This window comes from Vulpes lagopus, chromosome 16 (genome assembly GCF_018345385.1).
Source record: "Vulpes lagopus strain Blue_001 chromosome 16, ASM1834538v1, whole genome shotgun sequence".
Lineage (NCBI taxonomy): Eukaryota > Metazoa > Chordata > Mammalia > Carnivora > Canidae > Vulpes > Vulpes lagopus.
In genome coordinates, this window is record NC_054839.1 from 55073298 (window position 1) to 55088426 (window position 15129).

The 15129-nt window shown below is 44.7% G+C and overlaps 1 long non-coding RNA gene across 1 annotated transcript; it reads right to left on the reverse strand.

The window, feature by feature from the left end:
* Nucleotides 1-1832: 1832 nt before the first annotated feature.
* Nucleotides 1833-13026, reverse strand: LOC121477066. The gene is made up of 3 exons (XR_005984090.1): nucleotides 12821-13026; nucleotides 3220-3345; nucleotides 1833-2092 (listed from the first exon to the last, which is right to left on the reverse strand). It is a non-coding gene; the product is annotated as an uncharacterized LOC121477066 (long non-coding RNA).
* Nucleotides 13027-15129: the final 2103 nt, after the last annotated feature.

Genomic DNA, 15129 nt, shown 5'->3' on the forward strand with positions numbered 1-15129 from the left:
TGAGGATTTATGATTTAGTAGATGTAGATTATTTATATATATATATCTATATGTGTGTATGTATGTGTATGAAATGATTTTACATGTGGAAGTACTTAGAATGGTATCTGTGATTCATAGCGACCCCACAAGACTCCCCATTAGAAGCCACCACCTAGGAGCACCTGGGTGGCTCAGTGGTTGAGCATCTGCCTTCAGCTCAGGATATGATCCTGGAGTCCTGGGATCGAGTCCCACATCAGGCTCCCTGCATGAAGCCTGCTTCTCCCTCTGCCTATGTCTCTGCTCTCTGTGACTACAGAAAAATCTACTGTGTAGATTTTTTGTTCTCTCTCTCCATCTGTGTGTCTCTCATGAATAAATAAATTAAAAAAGAAGAAGAAGAAGAAGAAGCCACCACTTAATGTCACTCTGCCTTAGACTTTGTTACAGGGCATGCAAAGTACTTATTTCCTCTAGCTACTCCACTCTGATAACTAGAAACTTTGAATAAAAGCTACACACATCATACCTTTGGGGGCATGTGACCTGTGCAAGTTGCCTGGGGCCTGCACTTAGTTTAATGCTTGGCTCTTGCCATCTTGAAGTTCTTAATAATTTTCACAAAGGGGACCCACATTCTTATTTTGCATCAGGCCCTGCAAATTATGCAGCCAACCCTAGCTCCCTGTCTTCAAAGACTAGCCAAGTGGCCTTGGGACGGCTATTCCCTTTCCAGATGGCTCTATCTTAGTTTTATGGATGTTGTGGAGACAATGATGAGAGAAATGAGATTAATATGGCCACAGACCCAGGCTTGCGAACGAGCAGAATAAAGCCTTCTTGAATGTGTAGCAATGTGTTCAGGCTATAGGCAATAAATTCTCTTCCAGGGGTCTCCATAGACTCAAAGAAATCTGAAAGAAACTGTGGATGTGCTTCCCATCACGATCAATTCCCCCAAATAACAAACATACTTGGTAATTCATAGTGAAATGATTTGAGTTACTCAGAGATACAGAGCAGCCATGTTGGCCTTCAGCACAGGGAGTGCCCAAAGAGCATCCGACCACTGTTGGGAAACTGAGAGCACAGTTATTTAGGCTGGGGTCTCCCAATGGAGACTATTATGGGGGGTGGGCAGGAGGACATGACCATGACCACTTTGGACAAGCAGCTGAGGCCAGGTAACCTCACAGGTGACATCCGTGTCCACCACAGGAGCAATAGCTTTCGCCTGGGAAACAGGCGTGTACCCCAGTGGGCTGGGAGCCTGTCTTGGTGCTCATGCAGGACGTTACCTACTTAGGTGGGATGTCCACTAAATTCAATAACGGGAGTAAGAGGCAGAGTGTTTTGAGGCCACTATTGTAAACTGTTCCTTCTTTGAGTTTCTAAGTGAGAGTGGCCCAAGGAAAAAGGGGTCTACAAATTCTTGGCCTCGTTGTTCTGGTAATATGTGTGTATTTTGTTCATGCGGTAGGTCTGACTTTGACACTGGTGGATGAGACTTGGTAGCCATGAAATCACTTTTCCATGACCAGGTTCATTCCTATCATCTGCTTGCTCCCCATCTGTGGCCCTGAAGTGATGATGGAATTTACCAGTAGGTACCAGCGGCACAGACCTGTGGATGAGCTTTCTGAAATGCTGCCTCAAATCCCCTTTTAGAGAAATCCATCTAAATATCCCACAATAATTCAGTTTCTTTGAACACTTGGATCGCTCTGTTCTGATTTTAGAATCTAGAAATGCAGCGCAAGATATTTCTAAGCTGGGAATTTGCCATCGTGTTGCAGGAGTGCAGCAGCAACCCCAGAGAGAAATTTTTCAAGGCTGCAGGGAAAACAAGGGCTGGAAAAATGTTTGTTTATTGCCAGCTCTCCCCACAGCCACTTACATAAGAGCTCGTGCTGAGACAGGCTGTCCTGCCCAGACCCTGGATTAAGAGTTATGCTCCTTGGGACCATGACAGAAACAATGTGGGAACCACACAGCCATGGCCCGTGACGCAGTCCAGGAAGGAAAAGCAAGTGTTGTGTGGCGATTAGTCCTTTCACAATGGTGTGATGGTTTCCTGGGGTGTTTTCCAGTTTGCGGGTGGTGGCACAGTCTGCAGGAGGGGAAAAGCTCTGTGAGCGAGATATGGCTGAAGAATGGTTCCTCGTTTTCCCATTTTGAAGATAAAACAATGCACAAAAGTGTGTGAGCTGAAGGGCAGAGTCAAAAGTTCAGCTATCTTCTGACTTTCCAGATCCATTCTGACTTTTGAGCTACGAAAATAAACACTATATCCAAATCTGGGGGCATTTAAAAAGTGTGGACAAAACTGTGTAGATTTTGTTCAACTGTTTACTGCACTATATATATATATATTTTTTTTCTTCACAAAACAAACATGAGAAACAAAGTCCGCCAGGAAAAAAATGCAAAAGCCTTTTACAGCTTGCCTTCCCCCCATGCTGTTACTGAAAAGCAGATGTGAAGGGCAGAGATGCAGGCCTGTAATCAAGCTTGTGAAGCAGCCATGAGGCAGTCTAAACTATTTGCAGCAGCCTCCCTCTACAGGAGATGCCACAGCCTCTTCGTGTAGACTGTTCCAGGCTCTAAGTGAATATCAAAAAAACATTTTCCATATGTTTTAACTTAACTTCTGGTTTAAACATGGCCCATTCATCCTGTTCCTTCCTCAACAGCCTTCATGAGTAATTGTCCACTTACTTTGCTGCTTGCCATTCATACCTGGGTGTGCATTTTTCATACACCAGACACACCTATCTCTTAGCGTCTGTCGTCACAAACAAGGTTTCTGCTTGTTGCTTTGGAATGACAGGTTGAAACTAGCACAACCTTACACACATAGGAGATATTCAGTCAGCATTTTGCTGATGTAGTCATCTCTCTCTCTCTCTTTTTCTTTCTCTCTCTCTCTCTCTCTCCTTAGTTCTCCTGCTACTTTGTTTGCTTCCCTCCCCCTATTTTTCTTTTTTTTTTTCTCCCTCTGCTGCCAAAACATTGTGTTTACCAGTGAATCTACTGAGTACTCTCTAAATCTCTGATTGACACCAAAATAGAAAAACACTCACCTTGGGATGCCAATTTGGGGCTGAATCTATGTGAGTTTGGAGTCATAATTTATTTTAAGCAAGTAGAGGTCCAGAAAGAGGAGAGGTAGCAAGACCCCATGCATCACCTGTGGATTCCATCTCACTGGACCTCACAGATAAGAATCTGTCTCACCTGAATGATGTCCTGTCCCTTCTTTCTTCTGACTCTTCCCCAAATCATAATGGACAGGCTGGACTCTTGACACTAATAGCTTCTGATTTTTAGTTCACTTTTCAGCATTTCTAGGAAAGAGGAAAACTGAGAAAGGACCTAAATTATTCAGGACTCATGGGTTACAAATGGAAGAAACACATCTTAAACCAGCATAAGCCTAAAAGGAAATTTATTTGTTCATATAACAAAAACAAAAAAGACAGTTGGATTGAGGGATATCCTCAGGACTCTCATTCTCTCTCCTTTTTGCTCTTGCTTAATACTATTTTCCCCAGACCAGATCCTCCATGGAGGTGGGGACACGGCCATGGGCAAAGCTCACCTCCTCATAGCTCATGATCTGAGCACATAGGTGTTTCCTCCTGTTCCCCCTAGGGGCTGGGGAAAAAATCCAAGATGAGATGCTGATTGGCCCATTCACTAGGGCTAAACACATGAGGTATGTGATCAGCTGTCCTAGGTCATGTCTCCCATGCGGCGAGGAGGACAGTTGATCTCTGTTATCACAAGAGGGATGGGGAATTCTAGGCAGATTAAATAGCAGTTAATATAGCAACTAAGGGAAAGAACTCCATGAAGCCGCCAGGTCTACTGGCAGATGACTCCTCCCTATCCTCGCAGCCCCATTTGTGAGAAATACTACATGTGGTCTAAGGGTTCTTGGACCCTTTACATGAAGATTCTTTTTTTTTTTTTTTTTTTATGATAGTCACAGAGAGAGAGAGAGAGAGAGAGAGGCAGAGACACAGGCAGAGGGAGAAGCAGGCTCCATGCACCGGGAGCCCGATGTGGGATTCAATCCCGGGTCTCCAGGATCGCGCCCTGGGCCAAAGGCAGGCACCAAACCGCTGTGCCACCCAGGGATCCCCTTTTACATGAAGATATAACAACAAGTCAACATCCTACCATCCTGGTGGGGAAGAGGTGGGGACGCTTTGTCTGATTTTCCTACCAATACCAAGAAGTAATTAGAGATGAAATTTGGGATTCACAAAAAATTATAGAGCCAGAGAATTGGAGAATATCTAAGGGAATCTAGATTTCCCATCTCTGGCCAGAGCTTTACAAAGAAGGGTGACGATGGATGGTGAAAGATCTTGTACAGGTAGAGGGTCTTGCCCTAGGTGGAAAGCTGGACAAAGAAACTCTTAAAAGTCCTTTAGTCTGTGAGAGGGTGTGAGTCTATGAAGCCATCCCAAATTGAAGTTGGTTGGTTCTTTCCTTAAATTGTTCAGGACATTTTCTCACACCACCACTCTTACTGATTAGAATGATCATCAAACCTTGTACTAGGGGATTCCATCTGGATGTTTCATTTAAACACCCCACTCTGGCAATGTAAGCCCATACCCTTTAAGCCTGGGAATTCACAAGTCCTTAGAAACTAGTAAGCCTTCCCTTCCTCCTCATCCCATGTTAGACAACATTTGTGAGCCTCCTTTTCTATAAATTTTGGCATTTTTATTCCTTTTCTTTGTGTCTTGGCTATACTAACCAAATCATAGCTGAGAGGAGAAGCCTGGGGTTGAATACAGAGGTCTAAAATATCTTCAAATTGCCTTTTTCTGGCCACAGAGAATTAGAGAAGTCAAGAAAGCAAGAGAAAGAGTTGATCTTTGTTCTCATTTTCCTACTCCCTTCTAGTGATAGGCAGGAAAAAAAAAAAAAAAAAACAACCCAGATGTTTACATCCTAATCCCTGGAAACTGTGGATATGTTATGTTCTGTGACAAAGAGGAATTCTGGCTGCTTTTCAGCTGACTTGAAGATAGGAAGATTACCTTGGGGAACCCGATGTAATCCCAAGGGTCCTTCAAAATAGAAGAGGGAGGCAGGAGAGGAAGTGGAGTGATGCAATGTGAAGAGGACTCCACACACCACTTCTGGCTCGGAAGCCAGGAGAAGGGAGCCATCACCCAAAGAACAGAGGCATCTTCTAGCAACTGCAAAGGCAAGGAAGCAGATTCTTCTCTGGAGCTTCCAGAGAAGAAGGAAGCCCTGCAAACATTTAGGTTTTAGCTCCATTAGACCCATGTTGGACCTCTGACCTACAGAACTGCAAGATAATAAATTTGGGTTGTCTAAGCCACCAAGTTTATACTTGTTGCAGCCACAGTAAGAAACTAACACATTTCCTATTTCTTTCATGTGTGTCCTGAAGTGTTAGGTTCTTTAGGATTCTAGCCACCAGACCAAATAAAGACAAGATAGATAGTTTAGCGGACAAGGGAAACAGACTTGGTGTTATGACTATGAGTTTACTTTGTGACTTTGGACGAATCAGAAAACAGGCTATGACTTTTACTTTGTGACTTTGGGTAAATCCGTTTCTCTGGTACTCAGTTTCCACATCTGTAAAATGAGGTTGTTTTATTAAACAGTCTCAAGAGCATTTCTCCCCTTTAAATTCAGAGATGCAATATCCTTGACCTTTTCTTCATGATGTAGAACATTCTGCATGCCCAGGCCAACCACTCCCCTCACCCTCCTCACTTCCCTCTCACCTCCCCCCACCTGCCTACCCCCATCACAGCTCACAGCAGAGCTTTGGATAGGGAGGGAAAGTCCAGGTGCTCATGATCTCTCTCAGGTCCTATCCCACAATGAGTGAAGGCAGCAATGGTTAGAGTAGGCTCATCAGCAGCCCAGTTTGCTATCTGTACTCAGGCAGAAAGTATCTAGTGCTAAGTAAGCGCTGTGGGGGCTAACATGCTGGAGAATTCCTAAACCCAGGTGATGACAGAGGTCCAGCTGAAGGACGGGAGACTGTGTTAGCTCCAAAGGAGACATAGGCTTTGGATGAGGGTATTCAGTGCATCAGTAGTGGCAACGGGCAAGGCCCACAGTGAGTTGGGTGTGGTGAGTCAACCAGGCTCATAGAAGAGAAGTCTTTGCAGTGGACATAAAGTCAGAAAGACATATTAGAAACCAGATAGTGGTGGCCTTTAAAAATTCTGGGACAAGGCTATGAAGACTTAGTGACCTCCGTAAGGCTGTACTGCATTTTGTGCCATAGCATATGCACAAAGCTTAGTATAGTACCAGACACATAATAGGTGCTCAACACAATAGGTGCTCAGTATTTGTTGAAGGAATAAATGAAGCATAAACATTTTTTTTGAACAGGACATTGCCATAAATTTAAGGAAAGTTAATGGAACCTCAGTGTGCAAAACGGATTGGAGGGTCAGGGGTGGGATGCCTGGATACCAATCAAGAGTCTGCCAAACCGATTAAGACATAAGGGTTGAATTGGGCCATTGGGCAGTGTGAACTGAAGGGAAGAGACCCATGTGCCATTAAAACTTTCTTTAAACCAGTCCAGCTGGTAGGATGTCATTTTCATTCATGCAAATCTCCAAGGAAGGAGCCACCCCCCCCCCCCACCTCATGAATAAGAACAATACAATAGCCCAGACAGGCCAGCACACACTGAACAAAATCCTCGCAGCAATTTCAGCATCTGTAACCCACATCATATTTTCGGTGGAAATGACCACTAATCTCTGCACAATTATTCTCCCTGTAATCAAAGCTGGTTCTTAGCTCACTCTTTCCTTCCCTAGGCTCAACAAGTCTGATTCCCCTAACCACTTACAGAGGCCCATTCACCAAGTCTTCTGGTCACTTGTGTTCTTCTCTTCTGACTTCTTTCCAACTTCCCTCTCCCTGAAGTCATTTACCTGAATCAGAGGACCAGTTTTGCTCCAGCTACATTCGTCCTACAGGCCTGCTTTTTCTCTAAGTAGTTGGCAAGGAGCACAGCTGTGTTCCAGGAGGGAGGCCTGGTCTCACAGGAGCAGTGCAGTGACGTCCCAAGCCCAGCCAGCCAAGGATGCAGATGGTCCTGGCCTAGAGGAACCCCACAGAAATCAGCAAGAAGCCCACCTCCAGACAGTGTCTGGCCTCAAATCCCAGAGGAACCCACCATCCTCTTCCTCTTCACCATCCTCTGTAAGTTTTCCTATCTTTATATTGGCCAAAGCCCGGCCAGCAAGGACAGAAGGGTAATTGATAGCCGTAAGGGATATCAAAGTGCTATTGAGCGAAACCACAACTCAACAGCCTCACAGGTGCTTCCTGCACCAGGGAGGGAAAGAAGTGTCTTTAGAAAGCCCTAAATAACTCTAGGCAGGGATGTCAACTTGACAAATGGCTCTCAAGAAATAGCCCTGTTGTTCTCTGGTGTGTGATTCATCCCAGGCGGTGCTGGTGTGGGGGGCAAGGCCCAGCCGTGAGTCCCACGGCTGTCACTTGGGGCCGCTCTTCAGCGTGCCTCTCCGGAGGAATAAGAAGGCTCCGTGTTGGTTCCCTTGGCCCAGGTCTCACTCTGACCTTATTCTCCAGTGGTTTTATTCCATGAGTCCTGGATTTGTGCTGATTTGGATTAAGCTGCTTTAAGTGAAGGATGGATGCCATGAGGAGGCTCTCTCTCTGAGCATCTCGAAGTCTCCCTCCGTTGGATGTTAGCTCTCAGTGCTTCTTGCAGTCATAGCAACAAAGACCATGACCTCCTCAGGACAGAGACCCCCCTTCATCTCCCCATTCTCAGTTCCTCAAAGAACTGGCTTAAGTGCTTGTCAAATGTTGGACTGAATAAATGCAAAGGTCCCAAGACCAAGAGTCATGATCGCTAGTTTCTGGTCTTGGCTCTGACAACAAATAACTGGAACCTTGGCCATGTACTGAAGTTCTCTGCTCCTCCTCACCCTTGTGTGTGGAATGAGAATGCAAGCTCTCCAATACCCTTAAACTCAGACTGTGAGGTTCAGAGAGGCCTGCAGGGGCTGAACAGAGTTTACACTGGGCTCAGGGGAACAAAGCTGAGGCACCTATGAGGCACCAGCAATTGTTTTGCACACCCAGCAGCAGTGGTAAAACAAAGCACATTGAAAACCCAGGTAGAAGGTGCATAATAATTTCATTTAGTAGGTAGGCCTGGAGGCCCTGTCCAGTGACACTAGATGGAGGTATTGTGAATAGGAAGTGGGCGGGCAGGGAGCCTTGGGCCCACACCTGACATAAAAACAGCCCTATCAGCACCCCTGAGTTTATTGGGTGCTCTCCACCAAGTGTTCCAGCCACCAAACTATGATACATGCATTCTTTGGCCTATGCTGTTTCTTCTGTGAAACAACATAGCAAATACATTGTCCAAGGAAGGCTGTCCTACCAGCAGAGGCCATTTTGTATGTGTGAGTTCCCAAGAGAAATCTCTACACAAGATGGAATGAATGGTTTTGTAATGAAATCATGGACACATTCTAAGGAGACTGGCCAGTGTGTCCCAACAGGAGGCCCATTTCATCATCTGATTAATTCCCCCATGGCGGTGGATGTGCCCTGGGTTTTAATGCCCTTGGTTTTCATCAATGGCAGCTTTGTTAATGTTAACAGAAAGCAAGACAAATCCTTTTGAAATCCAGGTCTGATGGGTACCTGAATATGTGCCCTCCTCTGAAGATGGCTATAATCTTGAGATTGAAGAATTGAGTGAAATTGTGTCCTTTATGGGAAAGCATTTTAAGCAACTGGAAATAAGGGTCACAAAAATTTTCAGGAGTTTTAACAACCCCAGTATCCCCTCTGGGAATCATTTCAGGTTCTTTTTTGACAGATCACTGATGCCCCTGCTCAGTGAGGCTCTTCGTGCCAGAGAAGTCAGTTAGTGAGGATCTGGACTTGGCCTTCATTTCTCTTCACCTTTGTGGAAAGCATCTAGTTCTTCTCACACTTTGGCTTGGCTTAGGCAGGGGCTAGGATCTGACTGTGTCCCCCCTTCCCCAAATTCATGTTGAAATCCTAACTTCCAAAGATGCCAGCATTAAAAGGTAGAGCCTTTGGGGTGCTTAAGTCGTGAAAGAGGAGACTTCATGAATGCAATTAGTGTTCTTATAAAAGAAACCCAGTACTCCCTAGCCCCTTCCACCAAATGAGGATACAATGAGAAGTCTGTGACCCAGAAGAAGGCCTTCACTAGAACCTAACCATGCTGGCACCCTGATCTCAGACTTCCAGACTCCAGAACTGTGAGCAATAAGTGTTTGTTGTTTGTAAGCCACCCTGTCTGTGGTATTTTTCATAGCAGCCTGAACGGACTAAGACAGTGGGTCTGACAGGAAGGGGTTTTGTTTAAGCTATGGATCTTTGCCAGAGTCTGGTATTCTCTGGGGGATGGACAGACCTTCCCACTGCAGAGTTAGACAAATAAAAGGAAAAAAGAGATACTCTCACTCCAAGATATCAACACCTGCACATACATACACCCATATACATGCATGTACATGTGCATGTCTATCACTTGTTAGTTTATAAGCCTGCTTGAGTTAATTAATCTTTCTGAGCCTTGGTTGTCTTGTTTATGAAATGAGGAAAATGAAAGGGCCAAATCATAGTTCTGTTTCAGAGATTAATGGGGAAAAATATACATAAAGCACTCACTTAGCACAACGCCTGGAATATTCTAAGGGTTCAATAAATGATAGATGATTGTAATAATAAGAATAATGAAATATCCTTCTTCCTGACAAAGAACCTGCAGCCCCTCAGCGCTCTATAGAAGTCAGAGCTGTCTCCATTTGGAGTTTTCCATAGGGCTTGCTATGAGGCAGAGGTAAAATGTAAGTTATGGACTTTCCATATCTACTGTTACAAATAAGAATTCCTGGAAAACAGAGCATCTGCAATTGTCTGAGTTTGAGGGGACTTGCCTCCTAATTTTATAGATGAGGATACAGAGGCCCAGAGACCCGGACAAACTGGCCTGAGTTACTAAGACCAGAAACTAGCTATCATGACTCTTGGTCCTGGGATCTTTTCAACTTAACCCATTCAACATTTGGCAAGTACTTAAACAAACCAGTTCTTTGAGGAACTGGGCAAGGGAGAGGACTAGAATCTCTGCCCTCAGAGGTCTTTGTTGCTAAGATAGCAAGAAGCACTGGGAGCTAACATCAAAGGGAGAAAGGCCTCTGGATGCTCAGAGTGTCCCCACAGTTCCCATCCTTTACTGAGTGCAGCTCAAAACAAACCACACAAATCCAGAAAGTAGTCTGCAGTGTATATAGGACTGAACCAAGGCATCCATGCTGAGAGCTCTGCTTCAGGCCTTCATCCCTCCTGAGTCCCCCTCTGTCTCTGGTTGAAACTCGAGCACTTTGTGCTCCATTAGTCCAAAAGTCTTCATTTGCAAGGAACCGATAATTTCCTAATCTTAAAAAAGAGCCAATATTTACTAAACACCTTCTCACTCACATCCATATGAGGTGAAATAAGAGAAAGGCTCCAACGTCTGTTACCCTGGAACTCACAATGTACAATCAATTTACTAAAACAAATACCTGCTACAAAGATGCAGCATTCACCACCACTTCAGAAGTGTGACTTGTCACACCCAGAGCTGCAGAAGGTATGGATGTTATGTTAAACATGACATGTGCAGTTTGAGAGTCACCCCTGACTCAAACACAAAGACTAGGGGCATAGGGGTCACCTTTGGGGTTGTATACCCTTTCCCTCCAGTGCCGAGAATAGCACCCAGACATCACAGCCAATAAATATTGAGTGAATGAATGAATAAATGAACTAAGTATGAACAATGGAGTCAAAGAACCATTTAGTGAGTTTGGACAAGTTGCTTGCCTTCTCTGTCTGCACCCAGATTCCTCAACTGGAAAAAGATCATAATTGTTGTGGGGATTATTGGTTTCATTGTATAAATCTCCTTAAAACAGTGCTGAATGTGGACGCCTGGGTGGCTCAATTGGTTAATTATCTGCCTTAGGCTCAGGCCGTGATCCCAGGGTCCTGGGATTGAGCCCTCCCTAGGCCTCCCTGCTCAGCGGGGAATCTGCTTCTTTCTCACCCTCTGCCCCTCTCCCTGCTTGTACAAGCACACACACTGTCTCTCAAATAAATAAATAAAATTCTTTTTTTAAAAAATGCTGAATAATGTTAAATATCATTGAGTATAGATCTTCCCATTGATTATACTTTTTCTTTGTCCTCACAGAGGTCTGGCACATATTCAGCAATTTAACAGGTATATCTAAAATTTATTTTGGTCAAATAATCATATTAGAAAAGTTCTGAAAGTTTTCTTGGCTGTTTTTTGTTTTTGTTTTGTTAAAAGTTCAACTGCTCATCAGTGCTTGGTTTTGCTCCCATTATTTCATACGAAGTGTGACTTTTCTGTTCAGACTTACCTGTGCTACCAAAAGAGTGAAGCTACATTCCCACACTCCCTTGGGTTGACCCTCTTCCTACAAAACTGGGACAAGCAACCTCCTGGACACACTGATGCCTCTCTAGTAGTGAGCCCTTCGTGGGAGGAAGACTTCAAAAAGCTTTCCAGAGGGTGAGCTGCCCATGCCAATCTCCTCACTTAAGACCCCTCCAAAAACTTCAGCTCAGTTAATAACAAAGTGTATGTGGTCTGACTTTATTCAAAAACAAAGAAAACAACTAGCAAAATGTGTGACTACCTAATGGCTAGATATTAGGAGTGACTTGCAGATATGAATTCACCGAGTCTTATGAAACAGGGATAAAGGCAAGAGGCATCATATTTAGCTTATCAAAAAAAAAAATGGAAAAAGTCCTTGAGAACCAGAAATGGAATCTAGCCCCTGCCTCCTGGATCCACGCTTAGGGAACAGCACATCCACCTGAAGTTCTCTATGAGGGATCCCTGGGTGGCACAGCGGTTTGGCGCCTGCCTTTGGCCCAGGGCGCGATCCAGGAGACTCGGGATCGAATCCCACATCAGGCTCCCGGTGCATGGAGCCTGCTTCTCCCTCTGCCTGTGTCTCTGCCTCTCTCTCTCTTTCTCTCTGTGACTATCATAAATAAATAAAAATTAAAAAAAAATAAAAATAAAAAAATAAAAGTCATAGTTTAAAAAAAAAAAAAATGTGAAGTTCTCTACGAAAAGCCAGTGCATTGAGAAGACAGTCATCCCCATATCAAACTGCTGAATATTGATCTGCCCTAGGACATTGTATTAGTAATAACAAATAATTTGCACACAAGGAAGTATAGCAGAAGTAGTGTGGATTTTGGACTCGGAAAGATGTAAATTTAAGTACCAACAGCGTGATCTTGAACAAAGTGAGTATCTGAACATCAATTTGTCCTGAATAAAATGGAGTCAAGGATGGCACCCCAATGGAGTTGTTATAAAAATGATGGATAATATCTGTAAGCTTCCAGAATATTGCCTAGTTCATAAACTGTGCTTAATAAAGGATGAAGATGATGATGATAACGATGAGCTTCCCTATTCAGAAAATACATTTTCAAGTTAAGCAAACACTTTGCCTTTCCCCTGGAAATGTTAGTACTTATGAAAATTTGAGGTGCTAAGATTTTATAGCTTATCAGAGCAGCTTTTTGGGAAGGAGCAATTTATCAAAATTAAATTGGCTATATTCATTTGACCATAACTTTAAATGGCCCAAACTGACTATTCCCATCTAAAACTGTTTTCCTTTCCCATCAGTTTAAGACAAACACTCACACACACACACACACACACACACACACACACACACAAGCTTACCCCAACAATTCATTTCTCATTTTGGTTTGGGATGAAGCCAGTTGGTAAAAGGGTTCAGCGTGTGTTTATTGCCTCTTTGTTCTCAAGCATTTTCTGGGGCCTCCTGGCAGCTCTTGGGTCTGCAGCAAGCAGCAAAGCCCTCCAAGGTTGCAAAGCCCAGACAAATCCCAGGCTCTGACCATTGCCTAGGGCTGGCGCAGAACGGCTGGAAGCATCTCCCCTCCCACCCCAAACTCCTGCTCAAAACTCTGAGCAAACACAAGGCAAGAGCCGTGCACTTGGCCCCCTGGGGCTTGTTCTTACTGGTGTTGTTCTGGAGTCGGCTATGCTGTGTCTTGCCTGGCCCCACACAGGACCTTTCCCCTTGATACTGACTGTGAAAGACTCTGGAGTCTCTAGAATTGTTTGGCCTTGGTAAGCAGTTGTTTGGCGGAATGAGCATGTGTGTGCGTGTACATGTTCATGCGTGCGTGTGTGTGTGTGTGTGTGTGTGTGTGTGTGTGAAGACCATCATACCTGGTCTTCATTAATGACACTGCTGGTTGTAGACACCATAGATGCTCTGATTCTGGGGGCGCATGGGTGCCTTTCCAAAGAAATTACCCAAACAGCACTAGTGCAAACCCTCAGGCCTGACCCCATTTAGGAATCTTACTCTAAGCCTGGAGGAGAAAAAACTTCTCAACCCAGGCTGAGGCACCCCCATCCCAGGGCCCTCCACCCCTGCCATCATTGTACCACTTAAACACGTGCTGTGATGGATGTGTCAAAAGGTAATCCAGCTCAGTGGTCAAGAGCCACTTTTAGCCCTCAGCCAACTAACGTCCAAATCTGGCTTTGCCATGTTGGGGAATTCCATGACCCTGAGCCAAGCATATAATCTTTTTTATCCCAGTTTCCCCAAAGTAAAGTAAGCATGAGGACAGTAACACCTACTTTGTAGTGCCGTTGTCAGGAGTAAATGAGATGGTGGGTGGAAAGGGCCTGACACTGACACGGTAAAAAGAGTAAAAAGTGGAATGAGAATGTAAATTGCTGACAGACTCAGTACTCCTCAGTGTTTGGGCTTTGTTTCAGTGAGTTCCCAGCAACCCCCTCAAGAGGTTAGGCGTAATGAGCATGAATTAATATGGGTTTCTGTGGGAGTTGTTATGTGACTGGTGCTTTTTCAGTTTATTTTAAGTATCAGGTATTGTGAAGGTGGGAGCCCCCAGAAATCAAAAGGCCCAGGTCACTGTCGTCACGTTGTGCACACAGGACAGGGAGATAGGAAGGTACTTGCTCAGATAGTGACAAGGTCTGGGGGCATGGGCTACGGAAGGGGTGTTAGAAAGAGGCTGAGGCCTCTGGTTTCCTAGGAGGGCAGCCACAGAGCAGGGTCTTAAAGAATGAATAGGGCCTTACCCAGAAGAGAGAATGAGGATGGGGATTCTAGACAGTGACCATGCAAGGGCACAAATCAACAAAGAGGATGCCATATTTGGAGAGGGGTCGGTAGTTCTCCACAGTTAGAACTCGACAGGAGGCAGGGGTCTGTATCAATCTGTTCTGCTGTAACAGTTTGGCTTAGGCCTCTTGAGGAAATAAAACACCAATGAGATGTCAGCCTGGCATGTCACCCCTTCTCAGTGCCCCCGTCAACCCCAGCCACAGAGCCAGGAAGACAGTAATGGGAACAAGAACCAAGGCTTGATTTGACTTAAATGGCTCTCTGAGCTCTTTCTCTGCCTTGTAAACGAATGTCTTCTCCCAAGTGCAATCTCTTCATCTGTGACATGGGATGAGGGTGGGGTGACACTTCTTCCATTTAAAGGAACTCCAGGCAAACCTCAGTTTCTCATCACCCACTGATGAAAATATTCAGGGGCATTATTTGAATAGAGCGGCTGTTCAACACACCCTTCCAGAAGATCATACAAAGTGACTTTGCAGAAATCAAATTGACTCTTCGCACACCGTAATGGACATCTTGAATGGATTTTTCCCCACCTTCCTCGTGGCCCCGTGTGATTTTTCTATGTCATCCTCTGATCCCACCTGCAGGATGATGAATTATCAAACCAAAACTATTGCTTCCACTTCTGATTCCTCTGAGAAGGAATCTCACATTACAGCTCAGAGGGAGGAAACATTAACCCAGGTGGAAGTATTTAACTTCCTCCAGCCATCCTCCAGCATCCTTCTCTCCCACCCCCACCAAAAAAAAAAAAAAAAAAAAAAAGGCAGCTGAAATCTATCAGAGCCTTAAGGGAAGAGCCAATGGACCTATTATTAAGTCATCTGGCCCCTCAATGAGAGTGGACTGACAC